Below are 19,709 nucleotides of genomic sequence, written 5' to 3' on the forward strand. Positions count from 1 at the left end.
TTATTCCATTTGTCACGTAGGAAGGACGTACCATTATTACTAATTCCCTACAATATATTTCCTTTAAAGTTTTTCTTAGGAAGTGTCATTTTATTTAGGTATTGACAATGCGTTGTCTGTCCATTAGATCTGGGATTGGTATGGCACCATAGTTCTATGTTCTACCATGAATGTTTCACAAAATTTTAAAAATTTGCTAGACACAAATTGCATTCCATTGTCAGACACAATCTTGCCTGGGATGCCAAATCTTGCAAACAATTCGTGTAAAAAATTTATCACAGTTGAGGAGGTTGGTTTTTACACTTACAAATTTCAGGCCATTTCGAGAAACTATCAACTACCACTAAATAGTAAAAACCATTTAATGGACCAGTGAAATCAATGAGTAGTCTTGACCACGGAACTTTTGAATAATGTTTACTTTTCATCGTGGGCAATTTTTCATTTCATTTTGGCCTACATACAGGTGTTCTACTCTGTTTTATTGCAATTTTTTGTTTCAGTCCCTCAAACCTTGAGTGAACTGACTATATTTCCACTCAAAACATTTATAGGTGTATTCCACAACATGAATAGTTCCATCCACTCTGTGCTCTCAGGAATGACTCATTGCAGACAAACACAGGTGGAGTCTCTGCTCAACATCACCAATGCCCTATTCATGGAGCAAGTTGTACTCAGACCAATTAGGGTGAATAACATTTTGGATCTCTGCTTCACAAACAAAATAGACATCGTTCATGATGTGAAAGTGACACCGACATTATTTTCGGATCACAACATAATAGAGCTGTCTATGTATGTGCTAAAAGTAGCCAGAGACATATGGCCTAAAGGAAGCACCCAAAATCTCTCCAATCTGAACTTCCACAAAAGTGATTCTCAGACAGGACTGGTTGAAATGTCTCTCCACACTAGACATTGGCATGAAACTAGAATATTTCATGCTTGTTATGAGAACCAAATGCCAGAAATATGTGACAGAGCACAAGACCAACACAAAAAAAGGAACAAGGTTCCAAGGAAGAGGAAGATCCTCATGTGACAATGAACGAAGGTTGCAAATTGCTTCAACCAAAAATAGCGAAATATCCCGCCTAAAAACAACACTGATGGAGATTGAAAATAGCCTGCAACAATCCTATGTGAGGGAGATAGCAGACAAAGATGCCTGGGTTATAAAAAATATTAAGTCAAACCCAAAGGCTTTCTTTCATTATGGGAAAGAAACAGCCTCAGTACGCTGCAAGATAGGACCTCTCTCCAAAAGGATATCTCCCTTACAGATAGTACAACCAGGATCAGTGAGGTACTGAATGACCAGTTCAAAAGTGTCTTTACCACCCCTTTGAAACAAAGGTAAGTGAACGAACCAGTGGATTTCTTTGCTGCCTCACCTATAACCAATGAGGCAGTTACGATGGATTACATCAATATTAGCAAAGAAGATATACTACTAACCATAGATGAGGTGAACACAAACTCAACTGCTGGTCCTGATGATTTTCCAGCAATCCTCCTCAAATTGTGTAAGCTTGCCCTGGCAGAACCTCAACAGATTCTCTTCCAGAGCTACCAAGCAAACTGAAGGAGGGAATAATATGCCCAATCCATAAAGTGGGGAGCAGAGCAGATGCCAAAAACTATAGACTTATCACTCTGAGTTCATACATCAGCAAAGTCATGGAACAGATGGTCAGAGGGAAGCTAATCACATTTCCTGAAGAAAACGATTTGCTGAGTGATACCCAGCGTGGCTTTCGACCAGGTAGGAGCTGCCTGACCCAGCTCTTACAGCACTATGACTGGATGTTGAGGCAGTTACTCAACAACTCAAATGTGGACGTAATATACCTTGATTTTGCAAAAGCTTTTGATAAAGTGGATCATCGTATGATATGCCACAAACTGCATGATCTCGGCATAGCTGGAAAACTTGGAGAGTGGTTACATGACTTTCTGAAAGACAGAAGTCAGACAGTAGTGGCCAATGGAACCACCTCAATGAAAACACAAATAGTGAGCAGTGTTCCACAGGGCACTGTCTTGGGACCACTGCTATTCATAGTGGCCCTCTCAGATATAACCTTAACTGCCCGGGTAGCCACCCTTGCTAGCTATGCAGACGATATGAAAGTCACTCAAAAAATACAGACCCCTGGTGATATTGCATACCTGCAGCAGGAGTTGGACTCAATTTACAGATGGGCTGAGGATAATAATATGCAGTTTAATGCTGAAAAATTCCAAGCCCTGCACTACCAGCATCCAAAACTGAATATAAAACTTACAGGGTGCACTGGTCCTAAATCAGTGAGGGACCTGGGTATTGACATGAGTGATAATACCTCTTTCCAAGTGCACATTACTAGGATGGCGACAAAGTGCAGACGACTGGTTAGATTGATCCTAAGAACATTCAGAACCAGAGATAAAGAAACCCTGATGGTCCTATGGAGGACATTCGTCCTTAGCTGCCTGCGTTACTGCTCCCAGCTATGGTCACCCATAAAATTAACAGCAGACCTTGAAGCAATCCAGCAAAGCTTCACAATGAAGATCGTCTCATTGCAACAGCTCAGCTGCTGAGAAAGACTGAAACAGCTAAAACTCTACTCCCTAGAGCAGAGGTGGGAGAGGTATGCAGTAATATACATCTGGAAGATCCTGAAGGAATTGTGCCAAATTTTGGCATTGAAAACTACACCAATGCCAGAATGGGTCGACACTGCACAATGCCATCGCACTTCAGGACTAATTACTGCGACAATCTGGGTTTCAGGGGCCCACAGTCTTTTAATCTTCTCCCAAAGAGCCTGAGGGATCTACACAAAGTGGATGTAGGTGTTTTCAAATCAAAACTGGACCTCTTCCTGCCGAGAATCCCAGATGAACTTACCTCATGGCAAGAGGTGCCAATAAGGGTAGCAACATCAAACTCCGTTCTTCACCATATTAGAGGAGGCTCTCAGTAATAACAGTGTAGCAAAATGATGGTGCCCCAGCATGGCCACAGCTCCGAGTCGAAACTATGAAAAAAAAATGTATATATATATGTATGTGTATACGTATATATATATATAAATATATATATATGTTTACACATATATGTATTGATATATGCATGTGTGTGTGTGCGTGTGTATATATATATATTTATATATATATATATATATATATATATATATATATACATATATATATATATCATCATCATCATCATCATCATCATCGTTTAACGTCCGCTTTCCATGCTAGCATGGGTTGGACGATTTGACTGAGGACTGGTGAAACCGGATGGCAACACCAGGCTCCAATCTAATTTGGCAGAGTTTCTACAGCTGGATGCCCTTCCTAACGCCAACCACTCAGAGAGTGTAGTGGGTGCTTTTACGTGTCACCCGCACGAAAACGGCCACACTCGAAATGGTGTCTTTTATGTGCCACCCGCACAAGCCAGTCCAGGGGCACTGGCAACGATCTCGCTCGAAAATCCTACGGGAGCCAGTCAGGCGGTACTGGCAACGGCCATGCTCAAAATGGTGCATCTCATGTGCCACCCGCACAAGAGCCAGTCCAGGGGCACTGGCAACGATCTTATTTGGCTTGCCGGGTCTTCTCACGCACAGCACATTTCCAAAGGTCTCGGTCAGTAGTCATCGCCTCGGTGAGGCCCAATGTACGAAGGTCTTGCCTCACAACCTCAGCCCAGGTCTTCCTGGGCCTACCTCTTCCACGGGTTCCCTCAACTGTTAGGGTGTGGCACTTTTTCACGCAGCTATCCTCATCCATTCTCACCACATGTCCATACCAGCGCAATCGTCTCTCTTGCACACCACAACTGATGCTTCTAATGTTCAGCTTTTCTCTCAAGATACTTACACTCTGACGGGTATTCACATTGACATTGCACATCCAACGGAGCATACTGGCTTCATTCCTTGCGAGCTTACGTATGTCCTCAGCAGTTACAGCCCATGTTTCACTGCCATGTAGCATGGCTGTTGGTACGCATGCGTCATACAGTCTGCCTTTTACTCTGAGTGAGAGTCCCTTTGTCGCCAGCAGGGGTAAGAGCTCTCTAAACTTTGCCCAGGCTATTCTTATTCTAGCAGCTACACTTTCAGCGCACCCACCCCCACTACTAACTTGGTCGCCCAGATAGCGGAAGCTATCGACTACCTCTAGTTTTTCACCCTGGAATGAGATAGAAGCTGTTTCCTGTTTGTTTACAGTCTTTATTGCACCTGAACATCTGCCACAAACAAAAACTAACTTCCTAGTTAACCTGCCTACACTCTTTTACCTGTTTCAGTCATTTGACTGTGGCCATGCTGGAGCACCACCTTTAGTCAAGCAAATCAACCCCAGGACTTACTCTTTGTAAGTCTAGTACTTATTCTATCAGTTTCTTTTGCCAAACCGCTAAGTTGCAGGGACATAAACACACCGGCATCGGTTGTCAAGCGATGTTGGGGGGACAAACACAGACACCCAAACATATACACACACGCACACACGCACACACACACGCACACACACACACACACACACACACACACACACACACACACACACACACACACATATATGTATATATATATATATATATACATATATACAACGGGTTTCTTTCAGTTTCCATCTGCCAAATCCACTCACAAGGCTTTGGTTGGCCCGAGGCTTTAGTAGAAGACACTTGCCCAAGGTGTCACGCAATGTGACTGAATCCGGAACCATGTGGTTCATAAGCAAGCTACTTACCACACAGCCTTGAAAAAAAATGAGATAGCTTTTGGAGGGATAATTTTTATTTTAATGATAATGTTTCCAGTTACTCTAATGAGTTTTGAGCTTTTCCACAGCTGTTTTCAAACTGAAATTCTGTGGTTTAAAAGGTTGTTCACATAGCAACAGATCTTTTTCCTACAAGTATACAGATAAAAAATAAAAACAAGAAACAAAAGATTAAAAAAATAACGAATATAAAAACTAATATAAAAAATAAAATAAAAAATAATAAAAGAGTACAAAAAGTAAATACAACAGCATGTGTGAAAAAGGAAGAAGAAAGAAGAAAAGAAGGAAGAAGGAAGAAGAAAGAAGAAAAGAAGGAAGAAGGAAAAAAAGTTGGAAAGTAAGAAGACAAAAGTATAAAGAAACAGAATATTTTTAGAAGTGGTCAAAAAAAGTTGTGAGTTCTTGTCAAAAGATGACGTTTGTGAATCTATTGATTTGAGGTCATTTTATTAATTTTTCACATTTGGTATGGTATGCCCTTATTTAGTCACATACACACCACACACATGCACCCTTAACATCCCCACACATACATCCATACCCATACTTCCACATACACTCACACATACATATATACAGACATATATATATATACATATACATACATACACACATAGACACACACACACACACATACACACACACACACACACACATATATATATATATATATATACATACATATATATGTGTGTACACATGCATATGTTTTCACGTAGCATCATACAACGTGGAAGACAATTGGAGATTTCTGCGGGACAACCTGTTGAAAGCCACCGACCAGATTTGTGGGTGGTGTAAGGTCCCCTCCCAACCCAGAGTAACGTGGTGGTGGAACAAGGAGGTAGACAGGGCTATTAGACAAAAGAAACAAGCTTGGAAGGACTGGAAGAACGGTGGTAGCAGGGAATTGTACCAATGTGCCAGAAGGGAGGCTAGGCGACAGGTTTATTTAGCCAGAGGAGAAGCAGATAAGGAAAGATTTGCCAATGTTCTGCGCCGTGAGGACCAAAGACTCGAGGTATTTCGTGTTGCAAGACAGTGTAGGAGAGAGAATAGTGATGTTGTAGGAGAGAAATGTGTTCGCATGGATGATGGTACGCTTGCATTAAATGAGGATGCAAAGAAAGAGGTCTGGAGATGCCACTACGATAGATTGCTTAATAAAGAGAATGAATGGGAGAAAGAGAGCCTGCCTTATGTCGACCCAATAGAGGGACCAGCTATCCGAGTTGATAGTACCAGGGTAGATAAAGCAATTAAGAGTATGAAGACCGGGAAAGCCCCCGGCCCATCAGGAATCACTGCAGAGATGCTCAAAATATCTGGCAGTGTTGGCTATAGCCTAGTCACCCGTATTACGAACCAGGTGATACACGAAGGAGTCATACCCTATGACTGGTGTAGCAGCATCATAGTCAACTGCTACAAAGGTAAAGGGGACGCTTTAGATACAAATAATTACAGAGGCATCAAGCTGTTAGATCAGGTTATGAAAGTTACAGAGAGGGTCATAGCCCAACTAATTAGGGAGCGAATCAATTTAGATGAGATGCAGTTTGGGTTCGTGCCAGGTAAAAGCACTACTGATGCCTTATTTCTAGTGAGACAGTTGCAAGAGAAATACCTAGCCAAGGATAAACCTCTGTACCTGGCTTTCGTTGACATGGAGAAAGCCTTTGACAGGGTCCCCCGATCCCTTATCTGGTGGTCAATGAGGAAACTTGGGATAGAAGAATGGCTAGTGAGAGCTGTGCGAGCCATGTACAGAGATGCGGCCAGTAAGGTGAGGGTTGGAAATGAGTACAGCAATGAATTCCGGGTAGAGGTAGGGGTCCACCAAGGTTCCGTCCTCAGCCCCCTATTATTTACCATAGTCCTCCAGGCAATCACAGAGGAGTTCAAGACAGGTTGCCCCTGGGAGCTCCTCTATGCTGATGACCTTGCCCTAATTGCGGAGTCACTATCAGAACTAGAGGAGAAGTTTCAGGTGTGGAAGCAAGGTCTAGAATTGAAGGGCCTTAGAGTCAACCTAGCTAAAACCAAAATCCTAATAAGTAGGAAGGTAGATAAAACACAAACCCCTTCAGGTAGATGGCCCTGCTCAGTATGTAGAAAAGGAGTAGGTAGTAACTCTATAAGATGTACCCGGTGCAAGCTATGGACACATAAGAGGTGCAGCAACATCAAAGGCAGGTTAACTAGCAAGTTAGTTTTTGTTTGTGGCAGATGTTCAGGTGCAATAAAGACTGCAAACAAACAGGAAACAACTTCTATCTCATTCCAGGGTGAAAAACTAGAGGTAGTCGATAGCTTCCGCCATCTGGGCGACCAAGTTAGTAGTGGGGGTGGGTGCGCTGAAAGTGTAGCTGCTAGAATAAGAATAGCCTGGGCAAAGTTTAGAGAGCTCTTACCCCTGCTGGCGACAAAGGGACTCTCACTCAGAGTAAAAGGCAGACTGTATGACGCATGCGTACGAACAACCATGCTACATGGCAGTGAAACATGGGCTGTAACTGCTGAGGACATACGTAAGCTCGCAAGGAATGAAGCCAGTATGCTCCGTTGGATGTGTAATGTCAATGTGAATACCCGTCAGAGTGTAAGTATCTTGAGAGAAAAGCTGAACATTAGAAGCATCAGTTGTGGCGTGCAAGAGAGACGATTGCGCTGGTATGGACATGTGGTGAGAATGGAGGAGGATAGCTGCGTGAAAAAGTGCCACACCCTAACAGTTGAGGGAACCCGTGGAAGAGGTAGGCCCAGGAAGACCTGGGCTGAGGTGGTGAGGCAAGACCTTCGTACATTGGGCCTCACCGAGGCGATGACTACGGACCGAGACCTTTGGAAATGGGCTGTGCGTGAGAAGACCCGGCAAGCCAAGTAAGATCGTTGCCAGTGCCCCTGGACTGGTTCTTGTGCGGGTGGCACATGAGATGCACCATTTTGAGCGTGGCCGTTGCCAGTACCGCCTGACTGGCTCCTGTAGGATTTTCGAGCGAGATCGTTGCCAGTGCCCCTGGACTGGCTTGTGCGGGTGGCACATAAAAGACACCATTTCGAGCGTGGCCGTTTTCGTGCGGGTGACACGTAAAAGCACCCACTACACTCTCTGAGTGGTTGGCGTTAGGAAGGGCATCCAGCTGTAGAAACTCTGCCAAATCAGACTGGAGCCTGGTGTTGCCATCCGGTTTCACCAGTCCTCAGTCAAATCGTCCAACCCATGCTGGCATGGAAGGCGGACGTTAAACGATGATGATGATGATGATGATACACACATAAGAGGGTGTACATACATACAAACTTATATCCCTATATTTTTATGTAAATATACATACTTACTTACCTGCACACACACATATATACATATATACACACACCTATAGATATTTCCACATATATATGCACATGCATACATAAGATAGTACAAAAAAGAGTGTATACTCACATTAGGTGGATGTGTCATCAAAAAACAGGATTAGACCTCTTACTCTCAAGAGTCCCAGTTGAATTTAGCTTCACAGCAAGAAGTGCAAGGGAAGGCAGCATGCATTGAATGTCAAGTTCTAAAAAACTTTTTTTGGAAAGTAAAAAATGTGTATGTTGTAAAATCAAATGGTTGTGCTCCAGCATGTTCACAGTTTGTGAACTGAAACTAGTTCAATTCAGTTCAATTGATATATGCTTATGTAAATATACATATTTACACACCTGTACACTAAATAAAAATTATCCCCACATTAGCCATCTCTACTCATTTTTCCAAATATATTATACTGAAGCAAGAACTTTTGTTTTTATTATTCTACTGTTTTATGGATTGGTACAATCCATAAAATAGGATGGCTTGCACAGGATCAAAATCAACAGCCAAATCACTGTAATCTGGAACATTATTGGAGGAGATTTCCTAAAAACTTTCAATCATGATAAACAAATACGAATCCCTTACTAATGCTTTCCATGAAATGGAATAAGAAACATAGATGTACAGAGAAACACTGCATTCCCTTCTTAAAGACCATCATCAAGATGAAAACCGAAGTAGAACTCCTGAAATGGATTCCCACAACTAAAATTCAATCACACAAAACATAATAAAAGAATGGACTGAACTCAATTTGGAAAAGGAAGCATACAAAAAGAAAAGCCAGATGAAAAACATCTGGAACAGTATCTATATATATAAAAATGAGAATGTGTGTCTGTCTGTCTGTCTGTGTGCGTGTGAATCCCTAAAACTCGAGAACTACGCAACCAATTTCATTCAAATTTTACAGATGCCTTACTTAGGGTTCCAGTTGTGTTTTAGTCAAAAAAAATTTTAATTTCTTGCAGAGTTCGAGCCCACGGCAACATAATATCTCCTCCACTATTTAAGTATTACGTGTCAAAAGTGAAACAAAAACACTGATGTCAAATACTTTCACTTTAAAAATGAAACTATTCTACTAACTGAAACAATCACATTTTGATACTGTAATGACAGATACTTTCAGAGAGAGAGAGAGAGAGAGATGTATATGTATACATATAGATGTATATGTACACGTTATTCCAGTAACTGAAACAATCACATTTCGATACTGTAATGACAGATACTTTCAGAGAGAGAGAAAGAGAGAGAGAGAGAGAGAGATGTATATGTATACATATAGATGTATATGTACACGTATATGTATAGACATATATATAGATATAGATCTATATGTATACATGTATATGTATACATATGTGTAGATGTATATATAGAGAGAGATGTACATGTAATATGTACACATATATACATATATATACATGCATACAGATATCTATACATATATACACCCATCACACACATACACATGCACACAAACACACATTAGTCATTTGTTTTCTTATCCAAAACTACGTCAAAAGTACTGAATGGATCTTTATGAAATTTGGAAATTATATTCTATGCATAACGGCCATAACTCCCATGAAAATTCATATATTTTTGATGCTGATGAAATTTTAACCCGAACATAACATTATTTGTAATTCAACGGTATAACAGTGTAAGACTACCCTTTCAGATATACTTACATTGTGATTTCTGCAATGTGGTGCATAAATTGTCAAGTAAATGAGACGCATCTTTGCCTCCACTGATTCACTTGCAAAGTGTTGAGTAAAATTATTTCGTTGCAGTCCTCCTTTGAGTCTTTTTATTATCACTGCGACACACATAGTCCCCAGTTGGTAACATTGATTTCAAGGCCTTCCCAGATGAGAGACTGGCATTCCACTTAATGTCTATGTTCCATGCTGGCAAGGATTGGAGAGTTATTAATGTAGAAATATGGTATCGTAGCTACTAACAGTTGAGGGTTGCGTAGTCTAGACGGCATTTTTAGATTTCATTATTCTCTTTAACCCGGGCAATGCCGGGTATTTCTGCTAGTATTAAATAAAAGAAAACAAACATATTGGAGAGCCCTAAAAAATGAAAACCTTGCCAACACATATGAACAGTAGACGAACAGAGAAGTAATACTCCCTAGAAAATTTTATATCAAAGAAATAACGTTGGAAACAAACGAAGAAACAAAGATTCACCTTAATTTAGCACTATACAGATTTGAAGCTGACAACACACTACTTTGCCTCAGAGTAACAAACTTCCAAAAGAAATTTGAAAACTATGACACCTATATACATGAAGAAATTAAGAAAAGAAGCAGCAGAAGTATCCAAAACAAACTTCTAGACATGTGGAAAAACCGGAAGTCCAAGAAAATCTTTTTATCAAAAATCCATTGGCTACAGGAATATGAAAACAACTATGGTAAAAACCAAATAATACCTAAACACCAACCTACTACCACAACCGTTAGACCTCAAAGCACCACCAAAAGAAAGGAAATTTTTCCACAAAACAGACAAAAATACCGCAGTCCTCTAAGAAACACAAATTTACGATCATACGCAGATATAACAAGAAATAAGAGAACTTGCAATCCCAACCAAAGAACAAATAGAACTCTCCCAACACTAAATGATAGAACCAAATAAACCAGATGGAACAACATTAGAATAGTGAATCAACTCCCAATCCAACAACTAAAAACATACTTACCCATGAATAACCAACCTCAAACAGAAAAATGTGAAATTCCCACAAAAACACTCCCAACTCCAATGGAAACCATTTTTTAAGATAGGAGATATTCCACTAAAAAAGAGATAAAAATAACACCACTCTTCCTGAGATATTAGAAAACCAACACATAAGCAAACTGAAAATAATAAATTTATCCACTAAGAAATTATCTAAAGAAGAAATTAAACTCCTGGAAAATAGACTGAAATTTAAACCCACTTCAAAACCCAACCAAGCTGAACTTATAAAAGTCACAAAAGAATTTTGCCAAAAATTACATTAGAGAGAATTCTTTCTAAATACTGAACACACAGATGAATCACTGGTCAAAAACAGAACAGGATTCAGACTCTCCTCAAATAGAGACAAAAATTTAGAAGAACATATTAGCCTCCTTTGACGATCAGCTCAATCTACTATGACAGAGAAGAAATGTAAATCCAACATATCTAAAGGTCAATTGGAAGCATTTAAAAACTTATGAAAAGACTCAGTTAATTTTCAAAGAAGTTGACAAAGGTGGAGCAATAGTTATCATGGACAAGAACCATTACAGAGATATGGTTATGGAACAACTCAATGACCCCACTTCTACAAGAAGCTAAATCAAAACGATGATAAAAATACCATGTGTAGGATGCATAGACTGGTCACAAAACATCGTGACAACCTAATTGAGAATGAGGTTAATTAACCAACCTTGAAGTCAAAACCAGTAACTTTTATAGATTAACCAAAATCCACAAATCAAAAGAAATCCTAGATGACATAAAAGGAAACAATTTCAACATATTTCAAAATTCCGAAACCCAGAGACCTGAAACTATGTCCAGTCATTGCAGGACCAGCATCTAGTACACAATGCTTAAGCAACTTGATAGATAAAATTTTAAGACCTTTATGTAAAATGATACCAAGTTTTGTCCGAGACGATATGGACTTTTTAAACTACATACTTAAAGGTGTTCTCCTGAAAACAATTCTAGTTAGTTTTGATGTAACTAGTCTATACACCAACATCTCACACGACCTTGGAATTGAAGCTATAAACTTCTGGTTAGCGAAACATCCAAACCATATTATGGAAAGATTCTCAAAAACCTTAATTTTCAAAGGATAAAAATTAATACTGGAAAATAATCACTTCTTCGATAACAACTTCTACTTACAAATAAAAGGAATGACAATGGCGACAAAAGTAGCCCCCACATATGCAACTCTCGTTATGGGTTTCTTAGAGGTCAAACTTTATTCCCAACTAATGAAAACATTTAGCGAACAATTCTCCATTTATATAGAAAACAGTTAGAAATGATATTTAGACAATTGCTTTATATTCTGGACCACAAACCAAGAAGACTTAAGAATATTTGACTCACTTTTAAACAACTTATACACTTCAATAAAATTCACCATGGAACAAAAAACACAAAGGAATTACCATTTTAGGCATACTTCTAATTAAAGAAAATAACACTATAAAAACAGATCTCTTCTACAAACCTACAGGTACACACCAATATTTGAACTTTCATTCCTCCTATCCTTCACATACCAAAAGAAACATACTTTTAATATGTCGAAAAGAATTTGCATGATAGTAATAGATGCAGAATTAAGGGATATAAGACTACAGGAATTAAAAATATTTCTGAAAGAACAAAAATATCCTACTAGTTTAATTGACACAGCAATCACCAAAGCTAAAAACATCACAACCACAACCCTCAGAGGAAAACAAACACAAAAATAAAAATAGAAAATGAACTCAAGCATTCCTTTTATCCTCACCCACACCCAAGAAATCATGACATCATCAACACTGCAAAATGATACCGCCCAATCCTTCAACATTCATCAAGAATGAACCAATTAATAACAAACTCAAAAATAATTTATAGCAGACAGCAAGCATCCAACATAAAAAAAAACTCTTAACCCAAGCAAAATTTACAACCACAGAAACAACAAAGAGAGTTAAAAAATATGATGATCCCCGTTGTGGAACGTGTGACTACATTGAAGAGGGAGTACAAATTACCTTAAAAAATAATGACTCTTTCAAAATAAATGCAACTGTGAAATGCAAATCCAGGAATTTAATCTACTGTGCCACATGTCCTGAATGCAATGAATACTACATTGGTGAAACGAGCATCAGACTATATGAGAGAGTAAGGGTTCATAAACAACAGATCCATGATCCCCAACGCCACCCCCATAAGAAACACAACCTGTAGCAAACATTTTGAAAAATGTGGAAAAAGACAATTCAAAATATTCCCTTTCTTCAAACTGTAGACAGAGAATGAACATTTTCGTAAGGCCAAGGAAGAATATTTTATTCGAAAATATCAGCCAAGACTGAACAAAAAAATAATAGCACAACCACCAGAACTACCATCTCAACAATCCACAGAAAGACAACAATCAAACTCTGCTTAAATAAGGAAAAGTATATATGAATTGAATGGAGTAGAACTAGTTTCAGCTCATGAACTGTGACTATGCTGGGGCACCACCATTTGATTTTATGACACACACATTTTTTACTTCACAAAAAATGTTTTTTAGAATTTGACATTTGATGCATGAGAGAATCTGACACCGCTGCCTTTTCTTGCACTTCTTGCTGTGAAGCTAAATTCATCTGGGACTATTGAGAGTAAGAGATCTAATGCTGTTTTTTGATGACACTTACATCCACCTGATATGAGAATACACCCCTTTTTGTACTATCTTATGTACACATGTGCATATACGTGTAGAAATATCTATAGGTGTGTGTATATATGTGTGTGCAGGTATGTATGTATATTTACATAAAAATATAGGGATATAAGTTTGTGTGTATTTGTGAACACATATGCATGTGTACACACATGTATATATATATATATATATATATATATATATATAAAGTGAGAATTTACAAAAAATAAATGAAAACGGTTGTGTAAACATATATATATATATATGGATATGTGTGTGCATATGTATATATATATGTCTGTATATATGTATGTGTGAGTGTATGTATATGTATATGTGTGTGTATATATGTGTGTATGTAGATGCAGGTGTGTAAGTGTGTGTGTGTGTGTGTGTGTGTGTGTGGATGAATGTATACAGGCATGTGTAGATGTGTAGACATATTTGGATGGATGAATGTATGTGTGTGTGACTAAAATGTGAAAAATGAATAAAATGACCTCAAATCAATAGATTCACAAAGGTCATCTTTTGACAAGAACTCACAACTTTTTTTGACCACTCCTAAAAATATTGTTTCCTTTTTCCTGATAGTCTAATCATTTTCAACTACTTTTTGTCTTCTTACCTTCCAACTTTTTTTCCTTTTTTCCTTTCTCCTTCTTTTCTTCTTTCTCCTTCTTCTTTTCTTCTTTCTCCTTCTTCTTTTCTTCTTTCTCCTTCTTCTTTTCTTCTTTCTCCTTCTTCTTTTCTTCTTTCTCCTTCTTCTTTTCTTCTTTCTCCTTCCTTTCTCCCAGATGCTGGTGTATTAGCTTTTTGTACTCTTTTATTATTCTTTATTTCATTTTTATATTAGTTTTTATATTCTTAATTTTTTTCTTTTTTCCATCTTTTATTTCTTATTTTTATTTTATATTTGTATACTTGTAGGAAAAAAATCTGTTGCTATGTGAACAACCTTCTAAACCACAGAATTTCAGTTTGAAAACAGCTATGGAAAAGCTCAAAACTCATTAGAGTAACTGAAAACATTATCATTAAAATTAAAATTATTTCCCCACAAAAGCCATCTCCACTCATGTTTTCAAATATTTATTTGAAAATTACGTAACAACCTTCTCCAACTACAGTTCTCATATTCGGTTAAAATGTCTTACGTTTAAGCTGGTTCCCATGCATTTCCTGAAGAGAAGATTCCATTCTTAACAACATCACCTATTCCTATGGAAGGTATAATTTGTAATCTTCGAAACATATGTTGGAAATAAAAGTATGCAGTTAACATATGCGTTTTACTCCATTTACTAAATTTATATATATATATATATATATATATATATATATATATACACACACATGTATATATATATACATATATATATATGTACATATCTATATATATATATGTGTGTATGTGTGTGTATATATATATATATATATATGTACACACATACATATATATATATACATAGAAATATATATATATATATATATATATATATATATATATATATATATATATATATATATATATATACACATCATCATCATCATCACTTAACGTCTGCTTTCCATGCTGGCATGGGTTTGACTGAGGACTGGTGAGCCAGAGGTTGCACCAGGCTCAATCTGATCTGGCAGAGTTTCTACAGCTGGATGCTCTTCCTAACGCCAACCACTCCGAGAGTGTAGTGGGTGCTTTTACGTGCCACCTGCACAAGAGCCAGTCTGGTGCCATCACAATTTCACTTTTGCTTGCCCCAAACAGGTCCTCGCAATCTGAGTTTCGTGTCCAATGAAGGAGACGACGTTGGCATAGGTGCCAGTCGTCGAATTTAGTTCTCACTTGGCTTGCCGGGTCTTCTCACGTACAGCATATTTCCAAAGGTCTCGGTCAAAAGTCATCACCTCGGTGAGGCCCAATGTTTGAAGGTCATGCCTCACCACCTCATCCCAAGTCTTCCTGGGCCTACCTCTTCCATAGGTTCCCTGAACTGCTAGGGTGTGGCACTTTTTCAACAGCTATCCTCGTCCATTCTTGCTACATGACCATACCAGCACAATCGTCTCTCTTGCACACCACAACTGATGCTTCTTAAGTTCAACTTTTCTCTCAAGGTACTTACACTCTGTCTAGTATGCACACTGACATTACACATCCACCGGAGCATATTGGCTTCATTCCTTGCGAGCTTACGCATGTCTTCAGCAGTCACGGCCCATGTTTCACTGCCATGAAGCATGGCTGTTCGTACACATGCGTCATACAGTCTGCCTTTTACTCTGAGAGAGAGACCCTTTGTCACCAGCAGAGGTAAGAGCTCTCTGCACTTTGCCCAGGCTATTCTTATTCTAGCAGCTATACTTTCAGCGCACCCTCCTCCACTACAAAATTGGTCACCTAGATAACGGAAACTATAAACTAATTCTAGTTTTTCTCCCTGGAGTGTGGCAAAGGTTGTTTTCTGCACATTTTCAGTGTTTATTGCTCCTGAATATCTTCCACATACAAAAACTAACTTCCTAGTTAACCTTCCTTTGATATTGCTGCACCTCTTATATGTCCATAGCTTGCACTGGGTACATCTTATAGAGTTTCTACCTACGCCTTTTCTACAGATCGAGCAGGGCCATCTACCTGAAGGGGGTTGTGTTTTGTCTACCTTCCTACATATTAGGACTTTGGTTTTAGCTAGGTTGACTCTAAGGCCCTTCGATTCTAGTCCTTGCTTCCATACCTGAAACTTCTCTAGTTCTAATAGTGACTCAGCAATTAGTGCAAGATCATCAGCATAGAGGAGTTCCCAAGGGCATCCTGTCTTGAATTCCTCTGTTATCGCCTGGAGGAATATGATAAATAGGAGGGGCTGAGAACTGAACCTTGGTGGACTCCTACCTCTACCTAGAATTCTCCACTGTACTCGTTGCCAACCCTCACCTTACTGACAGCATCTCTGTACATTGCTCACACAACTCTAACCATTCATTTATCCCAAGTTTCCTCATTGACCACCAGATAAGGGATCGGGGGACCCTGTCGAAGGCTTTCTCCATGTCAATGAAAGCCAGGTACAGAGGTTTATCTTTGGCTAGGTATTTCTCCTGCAGCTGTCTTACCAGAAATATAGCATCAGTGGTGCTTTCCCCTGGCACAAACCCAAACTGCATCTCATCTAAACTGACTCTCTCCCTAATTAGTTGAGCTATGACCCTCTCGGTGACTTTCATTACCTGATCTAACAACTCGATACCTCTATAATTATTTGTATCTAAAGCGTCACCTTTACCTTTATAGCAGTTGACTATGGTGCTGCTACACCAGTCATTGGGTATGACTCCTTCATATATCACCTGGTTAACAATACGGGTGACTAGGCTATAGCCGACACTGCCAGATATTTTGAGCATCTCTGCAGTGATTCCTGATGGGCCAGGGGCTTTCCCTGTCTTCATACTCTTAATAGCTTTATCTACCATGGTACTGTCAACTCGAATTGCTGGTCCCTCTGTTGGGTTGACATTCAGCAGACTCTCTTCCTCCCATTCCTTCTCTTTATTGAGCAACCTTTCTTAGTGGCGTCTCCAAACCTCTTTCTTTGCAGCCTCGTTTAATGCAAGCGTACCATCATCCATGCGAACACATTTCTCTCCCACGACATCACAATTCTCTCTCACACACTGTCTTGCAACATGAAATACCTCAAGTCTTTGGTCCTCATGGCGCAGAACATTGGCAATTTTTTTCTTATCTGCTTCCCCTCTGGCTAAATAAACCTGTCGCTTAGCTTCCCTTCTGGCAGTCTGATACAATTCCCTATATATATATATTTGCCAGCTTAATTTAATTTGTCCTTAATCGAAAGACATCTGTTGTTATGTCCTGTGATTATTCTTACTGTATTATTTTTATTGTATTTGTGTAGGACATGCAAAGGCTAGAAAGAAATGTAGCTACCATGTTCCAGAGGATGTGCAATGTCAATGAGCATGTACAACAAAGTGCAAATACATTGAGAGGAAAATCAAGCCTAAGCGGATCAGGTATAATGTGCAGAAGGGAAGGTTGTGCTGGTTTGGTCATGTGATGTGTATGGATGAGGATAGTTTCATCAAGAAGTATCAATCACTGATTTTACCAATTAGTATTACCATACATAATAAGCACAGGATTTCAACTTTAGCTATAATTTATACACATACATACACACATACATACATACATACATACATACATACATACATACATACATACATACATACATACAAATTCCTATAAGCAAATAAAACACATGTAATGGTGAATAAGTAATACAAAATATTTCCAGTTTCCTGTTTTGTTTTATATATACATATTAAAATTAGTAATAATATTAAATCTTCCCTGTTAAAAAAATATTTCGTGATATTTTTGTCATTATTCTTTATATTTCAGAGCTCATTGGCCTTCAGTTTTTCACCTTCATCAAATGTTTAGTACTTAAGAAGAACAAAGCCAGTGATGCTACAAGTAAGTGAAATTAGACCAAAATGTACTTACTAAATATTACATTAGTACATTATGTAATAGTATGTCGTTAAAAATAGCCCATATCTTATGTGTGTGTGTGTGTGTGTGTGTGTGTGTGTGTGTGTGTGTGTGTGTGTGTGTGTGTGTGTGTGTGTATTATCATCATTTAATATGATGACCCAATATATATATATGTTATATAATAAATTAATAAAAACAGTTGTTTGCAATATTATACCATAAAGGAAAATTATAGTCATCAACTAAATGTGACTAAGGGTGTGAATAACACCTACATTGCTAGAAATAGGAGCTAAAGTGCTCCAATGCTGTTGCAAAACACATAACATGTACTTTGATAGGGGCTGCCATCACCCCAAACACTGAACTGAGAATTCCTTAGACTGACTGGACAGTTATGGCTGTTTCCATAGCCACCTTCAGTAAGGCCAGCTCGTTTGGTTGATTCTGGACTAGCTCATCTATCAGAGTATATATATTCACCATAAAATGCTTCGGATAATTTAGCAGATTGCTAATGTGTATACAAATAATTAATAAAAACAGCTGTTTGCAATATTATACCATAAAGGAAAATTATAATCGCCAACTAAACTTGGCCAAAGGTGTGAATAACACCTACATTGCTAGAAATAGGAGCTAAAGTGCTCCAGTGTTGTTGCAAAACACATAACATGTACTTTGATAGGGGCTGCCATCACCCTGAACATACATAACTAGCAAAATAGTTAGTTGTAAAATCTCAAGAAGAAATCAGAGTAGTAACTCTGCTAACAAGTCAATCACCACATCGAAGTGGCTGTTCCATGTTACTATTAATTTAACCTCAGGTAGATCTTCTGCCAGCTGGTTATTGGTGCAATGCTGCACCCTTTATATACAATATATATTGCTAGCAGGGCGAGTGAGCCCCTACCATCCTCTTACAGACAACAGGATACACACACACACACACACACACACACACACACACACACACACACACAATGAGAGATTGAGCATCACAAGTGATGAAAGGAGAGATACCATTGATAAGGCAATGACCATATATATATATATATATATATATATATATATATATATATATATATATATATATATATATGTACTAGTCAATATTAGTGACAATTGAAATTTTGCTTTTTAGTTTCATATTGCATCTAGCCTTCTTCGTTATATATATATATATATATATATTATCATCCATCCATCATTTTGAATCTGGGTTTTGTATATATATGTGTATACATATAAATGTATGTGTATTTTTTCAATGTGTACAAATAGCATGGGGTGGCCAGATCTACCTCAATGCCATAGCAACCACCCTCATACCATCTCGCCATCTTGCATCCTCTCTTCTCAAGCCAATCCTCCCAATCTCCTCCTCCACCTGTCCCCTCCACCTTTTCCTCGATCTGCCTCGCTTTCACTGTCCATTTACCTCAAACTCTTCAGAACATGCTCCTCATCCATCCTCAATACATGCCCATACCACTGCACTCCATTCGTCCTTGCCAGCCGTTCCACTGATTCCTCCAA

The 19,709-nt window shown here is 38.6% G+C and overlaps 1 protein-coding gene across 2 annotated transcripts in view; it reads left to right on the top strand.

Moving 5' to 3' along the window:
* The window catches only part of LOC106879445 (uncharacterized), a 37,932-nt gene that overhangs the window by 8,759 nt on the left and 9,464 nt on the right, over positions 1–19,709 (top strand). Inside the window, exons 1-2 of one of the 2 annotated variants that reach the window (XM_052975129.2) lie at positions 17,562–17,680; positions 18,072–18,146. The gene's annotated coding sequence lies outside the window, so the exon portion shown is untranslated. Of the gene's footprint in view, positions 1–17,561; positions 17,681–18,071; positions 18,147–19,709 lie in introns of those variants that run through there. The other variant, XM_014928999.3, reaches the window with a different exon arrangement.

The sequence above is a fragment of the Octopus bimaculoides genome, chromosome 20, assembly GCF_046866305.1.
Source record: "Octopus bimaculoides isolate indiv1 chromosome 20, ASM4686630v1, whole genome shotgun sequence".
NCBI lineage: Eukaryota > Metazoa > Mollusca > Cephalopoda > Octopoda > Octopodidae > Octopus > Octopus bimaculoides.